Source organism: Ammospiza caudacuta, chromosome 5 (assembly GCF_027887145.1).
Source record: "Ammospiza caudacuta isolate bAmmCau1 chromosome 5, bAmmCau1.pri, whole genome shotgun sequence".
NCBI lineage: Eukaryota > Metazoa > Chordata > Aves > Passeriformes > Passerellidae > Ammospiza > Ammospiza caudacuta.
This window is the reverse complement of record NC_080597.1, coordinates 72,074,771-72,083,489: the sequence shown is the minus strand read 5'-3', so window position 1 is coordinate 72,083,489 and position 8,719 is coordinate 72,074,771.

Here is an 8,719-nt window from a genome sequence, read left to right as displayed (position 1 = left end):
TGTAGAACTGTAGGTTTAGACACACAAGTGCACCTAAGCTGCGCCATTTAGCAACAGTTCAAAGAGTTCCAAAAGCTCTTAGATATTTAATCCATAAAGACCTGGCAAAAGGAATAGCTCAGGCTGCAGTGCAGAATCCCTTGGATACAGAGGTACTCATGGTTTTTGGGCCTAGGTGATCAGGATTGTGTTAAGCATGCTACAAAGCATTATGAAGATGAGTAAGAACAGAATCACAGATTATTATTGTGAATCATCAAATTAATTCAATTTCTTTCTCTTCACACTCACACCACGCCCTTCAAAGGCCAAATGGTCACTTCATAAGGCTCAATAAATGGTCAAGAAAGCAATAACAAAACAAATGGAATTCCACCACCACTCCTCACCCCCCCAAAAAAGGTTGTCTCTAAGCAGTCCATGTTAAATGATCAATAAAATAATGTTTGGTGGGGGTTTTTTTAAACAGGAGGAAGAAAGAGGATGGTAGTACAAGATCTCATCTCAGTGAATGCACACACCCCACAGGATTTCTCAGTTTTCCTCACATTAGATGGCAAGTTTCCATATAGCTTTAGCTGCAAATGAAGATCTTTCTGAGAAGAAAAAAGTTGCATACTAGAAGTCTCAAAAAGAAATCAGACATTAATGAAGTTGTAATTACAATAACAAAAACTATTTAAAATATAGTCATCAATAATATGCAGCATTTCAAACAGAATATGCAGCAATTTTCCACTGCCTGGATTTGGGTCATGGCTGTAGTGCTAATCAACAAATTTATCTTAAGCTAAAGGATATCATTAAATGTTCTGTCAAACCTAAGCACACAGAAAGAAGCCACACCAGTCATTAAAGACTTTTTTCAGTTTTGCTATATTAAACAAAAATCAAAACTATTACTATCTTGCATGTGCTAATACTGAAGTCAAAGTACATTCATTAGTTTAATCAGGCATAGATTGATAAAAGTGAATGTGTGTTCAAATCAAAGAAAGCAGAAAAATAAAAACTTTTAATTTAAACCCTTACTTGGTTTCCTTTTGAAGAGGATATAAATGAGACTAATAATCTTGTACCTCCCTGAGGCAAAGAAAAACTAGGAAATTCTATGCACTGCTATTTGTTAGCATGATTAAATCCTTCACTGCATGTACATTTCTGGGCTGATATTTAATCCAAGTAATAAAATGCAGCTGTAGAGAGGCACCAGGAAGAACATCAAGCCTTATTAGTCCACTGCAAAATACACACTGCTTTTATTAAGCCCATGTATTTGCAGCCATAGTTTGTACAGCAAATAGAACACAGTGTGGCTTCCTGTCTCTGCAAGAAAAATCAAAACTTTCAAAACAAGTTTTTGAATGCTTTGTAATAGGGTAATCTAATGCTTAGAATGGCATCTAATCCCACAAATGCAACCTACCTTAGTAATGAAAAAACTGTTACAGAGACACATTCAGAGGAAGAACAAATTTAACATTTCAAAAGTAGCCAATGGAAATTAACCCCAAGGTCACAGAGAGCAGGAGGGAACCACCCTCCTTTAAAAGGAAGTACCTGGGCCTGTTTGCTTCCTGCACTTGTGCTCTAATGGCACACACCATCACCTGGCACTTTCAGACCTCCTGCTCTCCTTCTGTGGTCACTCAGAATGCAGTCTTTCAAAGCAGATTGTAACTCATGTGTTTTAAAAATCCAATCATGCTTACTGTGACTACTTACCTGCTCCCACTGTCAGTTCTCCTATTCTCTCATCAATGAAAAAATGGTGGAAACACTTGGGCATCTGAGACTTTTTTAGTCAGCTTCCCCTTAAGACAACCAATTTCTCCAAATGAAAAATGTCTTTACCTACTTATTCCATGAACACAGGAACCTACTAACACTGTCCCAGTTTTGGCAGATGGAAAACTGCAGTGTATTTACTGTTCTCTATGTTCTCTGCAGCTGTCTGTAGAGAATTTATAATCATGCCAAGTTTCAGCCAACAACTGCCATGGTCCAGACAAGAAGGGTCATCACTGTGCTACAGGAACAGAGGTGCCATCCCCCTTTGCAGGGGATTAATCCTTGTTAAATTTCACTGAATAACATCCAGGTAACCTGGCCTTGCTTTATCATCCACTGAACATACAGTGTTAAACAAAAACACAAATTGTGTTAGTTCTTCTAAATGGATGTTCCACTTAATGAGTGATTGCATTAAGAAGAGGGGGAAGAACATTCAAGAGCCTTACAGTGAGTTTCAGATAAATATTATCTCTTTTAGTTCGTTTAAATGCACAGGGAATAAATAAATACTGAAATGTCACTAAAAGTGACTCATTAGCCTTTGCTCTAAAAAGAAAACTTTCCTACCACATACTTAGAGCAAAATGTACAAATATTTCTGTCACTGCTTCTGACATAGAAAAGGGAAGGGAGGAGCAGGGAAGGAAGTGAGGAGGAAATAAAAAGCAAAATTGACACTTTTCAATTTGTACCTCATCTTTTTACAGCAATAGACAATTTCTTCTCTCCTGTCCTTCAAGACCATGACATCCCTCAAACATTCTTACAGTAATTTGATGCAACTGGGGAAGAGAGGAAGCTAAAAGCTTGTCTAGTTTTTGCAGCCAGATATCAAATACCATGAGCTGTAACTGCACTGAAGCTCCCAAGGCAAGCAGGGTCTGCAGAGCAGCCTGGCCACAAGCATGGCTGTGGCACAGCATCACTCCAGAAACTCAGAGCTGCAGCCCACAAGTGTCACCTCCAAAGCCAAATGTGGGGGACAGCAGGAAATGAAGGTTATGCCATGGTACTGTTTGTACAACTCAGATACAGTAACACCACAAAATAAAACTCCTCATATAATGCCGTATAAAATTCTACTACAAAGAAAAAAAGAGAAGGAAAAAGCTTTCTATTGAATGCAACAGAACATTCTGGTGAGAGACTTACTTCCCTATGTCCCTGAAAATCCTGGCAGGTCTGACTGGTGCTCAAAAGAGCTCTGAGTAAGGCTTTCAGCACTCCACCACAGAATCAGGCAGGTTTTCAAAGAGCTTTTCAAGGCTAAAACAGAAAGACTGCATTCAAGAATCCTGTCCTATGGCAAACCAAAGTGCTTTATTAAAACAAAGTGCCCTCATACATTAGAGATCTGTTACATTAATGACTGCCCTGGCCAAAGCACTGAGGTTCTACAGCGTGTTGGTATGCCTTCCTTTCTGGAGACCATTATGTAACACAAACTAAAACTGAGGGAAAAAAGGAAGAGAAGAAAGAAAACAACACATCACACCAGCTTCCCAAACCAGAAGAACTTGGGAGCTCTACAGATTTGTGCTTGCTTCAGAAATTGTGAGTAGGATAGGAACAGGTTTACCAACAGCCCTGAAAAAATTCCCCTTTTATCTTGCCAGTCTCCCATATAACTTTAGAAATTAAAATACCTTAATTATAGGGGAGAGTGTCCTTTGCAATGAGAGCTTAACCAAGCCTTATAATCAGCTGATTGATAGGATATCAATCCTACCACTTAAGTGCAGCCACTTTGTTACCACAAACATCTGCAATCCTTGTAAATACTGCAAGGATAACAGGCTGGATAGTTTAAGTAAGGAAAAATCTTAAACAAATATGAAGCCAATAATCTCACTGACATTACTTACATAACCCCACTTCTGGCAACAACCCCAAATATTTTCCAACAGTGTTACAAATCAAAGAAGTTATTTCCTATCAGTAGCTGGGTAAAGTATGTCAAAATAGTTTTTCTTGAAACACAGTCAATTTAGCTTAAAATAACCACACATCTTTTAAATCAGGTGCTTTGTTTCATGAATATGAACATGAATAACAACATAAAATGAGACTGCAGCTCAATTATTTTTCATAGCTGTGATAAAGCTACACCACTGAGCAGCAGTACTTCACTTTTCCTACACAGTGCTGCATTTTAGTCAGTCATTTGTATGGAAAGTGAGAATCAACATGACCCACAACAGGCAAGGAAAGTCCTGTGAGCACCTCATTCAACACTTCTGTTGGGAAAGTTCTTCTTTAGTCCATTCCTAATCCTTCCTCCCATTCAGCTGCTTTGGGAATTCTTTGATTCAACAGGAAATAACACCACCATTAGGGAGCTTAAACCTGCAGCCTCTGAAAGTGCCCCTGCAGTAACTGCAACATTATGGTGTGACTACACAGTGCTAGGGCAGAGAAGGGAGTGCCCACCCAAACATCTACATGTGTAACTGTTGCTTTTCAGCTGTATTTTAGTCGGGAATTCCTGCATCCTTCCCCCTTTGGAATGCACTTCAACACCAGGCTCAAGTTATCAGAGGATGAATAGGACCCCAGAAATATGAATTGCTTCCACAGTGGCAGACACTCGATCCTCACTCCAGAGAACAAGGTCACAGTGTTCTTGTGCTGCTCACTCCTTCTGCTGCAGGAGCACCAAAGGCCCACCATAAAGGCACCATTGTGCCGTGTTCTGTATAAAGGGGCACACAGAGAGGCCCAAAGACTAAGATTTAAATTAAAAACTATGTAATGGGAGAATATTATCATGCCAAAGGCATGTACTCCTGTGTATGCCAATCAGTCATAGTAATTCAGCACTCCTAACTGGCTATCAGTCAAAACAGAGGCAGACAAATGTTAAAAGATTATTCTCCTTTATTTATAAACACATCAATAGAAGAATTCTACTATCTCTACTGTAGTTATATAATTTTACATTGTAAAGAAAAAATAATTACATAAAATATATATCACAAATAAAACATGTAATGAATGTTTAAATATACATAAATTACTATCACGACCATCTTTTTATCATCCTTGTTGTTTCAGAGACACACAGTTAGAGGATCATAAAGTAAATAATTTGTAAACAATCCAACCTTAATTTCCAGTACAAACATGGCAGAATAAATGAAGTGCAAGTGCCTAAAAAGAACACATTTGGGGAACTCTGTGTGTATATGAAAACACTGGAACTCCAACATCATTAATGATGGTAATTCTCCTGCCACAGCTCTCCTGTCAGCTCAAAACCAACAATAGTTTCCTGCCAGTGCCAACATTTTGGTTTACAAACAGAAATTACATCTCTTTAATAGCAGGTGTCATGTTGCACTAATTTATTTAGAGAAGCCCCATCAACCTGCCAGGAAAAAGCCCAAATGAAAGAAGATAGATTTGAAGTTCCCTTTATGAAAAAATAAATTAAAAATAAATGTAACACCTTTTAAAAAATGTTCAGTCAATGTATCTGAAATGTATGCAAAGGGCTTTATAAATTTAGCTTTACTATACATTGATTAATTCAAATTAAACAGTAAATATTTTACAATACTTCTTTGTTAGCAAAGCCCTATAAATGTGCCATTACTGAACTTGAACCTACACCTGCAAACAGCTTCTGGGTGTCATTAATACATTTTTGGTAACTGCAACCTCCTGCAAAGATGCAGCTTCATTTCACACTATGGAGATTGAAGTCTTACTTTGTCCAAGTAAATACATGACAGAATAAAAGCCAAAAACTGTCTATCTGCCTCTTTGACCTAAAAAAAAATTTTAAGTAAAAGGGAAGCAATGACTTACCAGCCATAAATATCCTAAAATGTGACCAAAAATAAAGGAAGGATTATGAAGGGACCAAAAATGAAGAAAGGATTATAAAAACAAATTCTAAAAATAATTTTAAGTCTGTTTAAATACAGACAAATTTCAAAAAGCTTTCCTTTATGTTCTGATTTATTAATAGCTGTACTATGAGAAAAATCCACAAGGTCTGAGAAGCTGCATCATTAGGTCAAAGGAATAAATAAAAATCCAATATAATAAAATGCAAATATTAAAACAACAAGTTAGTTTATATTAACATGCCTGCATTTCCCCCATGTGATACATCAGTTTTGTGCAAAGTATTTGGGTTTTTATTTTCTTGCTACTCATGCACCCTGTGTATGCATAGGAGCAGTTTAATTACAGTAGTGGTGAGAAACTGGGTCACCCAAGATCTGATTAGCCCTCTGGAGATGCCTCTCCTTGCTTAGCACAGAGGAAGCCCAAGATTACCACATTCCTCAACATCTTAAACTACAATTCCAGCAAGGGAAAAGCAGCATTTACCAGAGTCTCACCCACAGACCACTGATCCCCACCCCTGCAGGGCTGCAGAGCACCCATGGCTGCAGCTACCTGGGCAAGAGCTGAGGGAGCCCCCCAAAATTCCAGTCAACCCCAAGAATGCTCCTGTAGCAAGGAAAAATGCAGCAATTCAGGCAGGAAAAGGCCACTGATCCATTACTGGCATGGGCAACATTTTAAAGAGGTCATGAAATTTTAAGACTGGAGTTCAGCCTTGGCTCCTGCAGCCCAAACCTTTCTAGTGAAACTTCAATCAAAACTTTCTGGGTGAGACCACACAGATTTCTGGAACTCATTAATTCTGATCTCTGCATCTGTATTGTGAGTCAGAAAATTCTCTCCAGCCCAGCTGCTCACCAGGCACCAGCTGCATTATAAGGAGGAGATAGAGCAGCAAATAGCAGTACCCAAAAAAAAAAAAATTTAGAAGACAACACAGAAGAGCAACAGTGAAGCAAGACAGAGTAACAATTCTACTACAAGATTGCAGAGCCAAACAACAACATGTCCTTTTCATGCTTCTACACCCCACTACAAAAAAGTTCATAGTGTATGTACTACTGGTGCAAATTCTCATGTGTCACTGCAGTTACAGAGGTGAATTCCCTTGACAGCTTCAATAAAATAAGAGGAAAAATTAAAAAACCACTGATATTATCAATGAAGCCATTTTTAGAGGGCCACTAACATACAGTAGTTTACTATTTAAGAGTCTTGTGAGTTTCCTTTTTTTTTCAGATAGCTAAGTTGCAAGAGAATTACTATTATTTAACTCTTAAACATTTTTACAAACATTTCACAAGTCTTCAAAGTCACCTTTTGCAAATCTGCATTATGGCTCTGTCCCCTGTATCCAACAATTCTTTATTATTCACAGCTTCAGTTTTTCATAGAGAATTACTATTTCAAGTTTTAGGAAACATAACCCAGGACACACAATAGCTTCTCTTCTATTTCTCAAGTCACAGTTTTTATGAAGATTAGAAGATAACTGTGCTGTGAAACCACAACAATGGTGAAAACACTTCACTAACTGTAGCTTCAAATTTGCATTTTATGACTAAGCTTTCAGGGCTCATAGTTCAGAACTAAAACAAAAACCTGTCAGATAATAATCTGACATCCTTTAACTATTCTTTATTATTATTATATTGCTAAAGTATTTTAGTTTATTTGTAAGCTTTCCCTCCCCAGCATGCAGCTCAGTGAATCAGAACTTTTTCCTTTCTTTTATTCAATCTCAGCTCATTGCAAATAAGTGATGACTACAAAGCCTCTTCCACCAAATCATTCAGTTTTTAAATTATTTGCAACTTTACCCACACTACATAAAATGCACAGGCACCTACACTTTGGGTAAAACAAACAAAGTTTATTTCCCAGTATTTTGTTTATGAACAGTTTGGCTTGGTCCTCAGTTCACCACAGATTCAGGAGGGGAGATTGGAGGTGAGGGGGGAAAATGAGCCAGACTTAATTCCCAGGCTTTCCTTAGGACAGGGATGCCCAGAACACTTTTCTCAGCTGCAAGCACAGGAATGAGCATGTGTAGAATGGTTTGGGCTGGAAGTGACCCTAAGATGATCCAGTTCCTGTGCCCTGCCATGGACAGGGACACTCCCCACCTGAGCAGGCTGCTCCAAGCCCCATCCAGCCTGGCCTAGAGGGACTCACTACAGCACTGCACCTTGATCTGGCTGACCTTAACATTTGTTTGAATTCCCTACTTCACTGCTCATAAACAGGGAAATGCCAGCCAAAACTATTTCTTTACGTACACTATGAGAACACAGAAGAAAAGCAACAAAATCCATGTTTTCAGAAATCCCAAAACCACAAAGTTCCTCTGTGAACACAGCCTAGAAAGCCAGAGCTGTAATGAGAGGTCAGGGTATGTAACCAACCATCAAACAGCAGCAGCCTTTAATCACACCTCTGTGGGCTGGATTTGAACTGGAGAGACAAAAACTGCCCCATCATTAGCAGCCACACCAAGCACTTGCAGAATGTGAGACTACACTGCACAGCAGCTCTCCAAATGTGTTCCCTCACACAAAATGTGTTCCTAACCCCAGTCAAACAGAAGGAAACCTGAATTGATGAGAGTGAAGCACAAAGAAGCAGGTGACCTTCCCAAATGCAGCATTAAGTTTTTAGTGTGTCAGAAATAAAACTAAAAGCAGAAAGACAAAGTCAGGAAAGAAATATTGTGTATTGTAAGCTGGCACTGCATCTTATACATTCAAGGGGGAAAAAATGAAGATGTCAGCAGCTTGTTGCAGTAGTGTGCACTAACCTTAATTTTCACTGCAGCAGCTCAAGTAATTGCATTGTACTGACCCTTCCTCAAAGGAGAAAAGCACAAGAAAAACCCCAAAAATAAAGAGCACAGTTTATAACATTAAGAATTTATCATGATGCTACACATTTTCTGGCCACTAGATATCTGGAGAAAATGCAAATTAAATCAGTTCTTTCTGTGGTGGGACACTCTAGGTAGGTTGCATCCACCAGGATTTCTCTGACAAGTTATCTTTAAATAGAAAACAAATCAATAATCAACTTC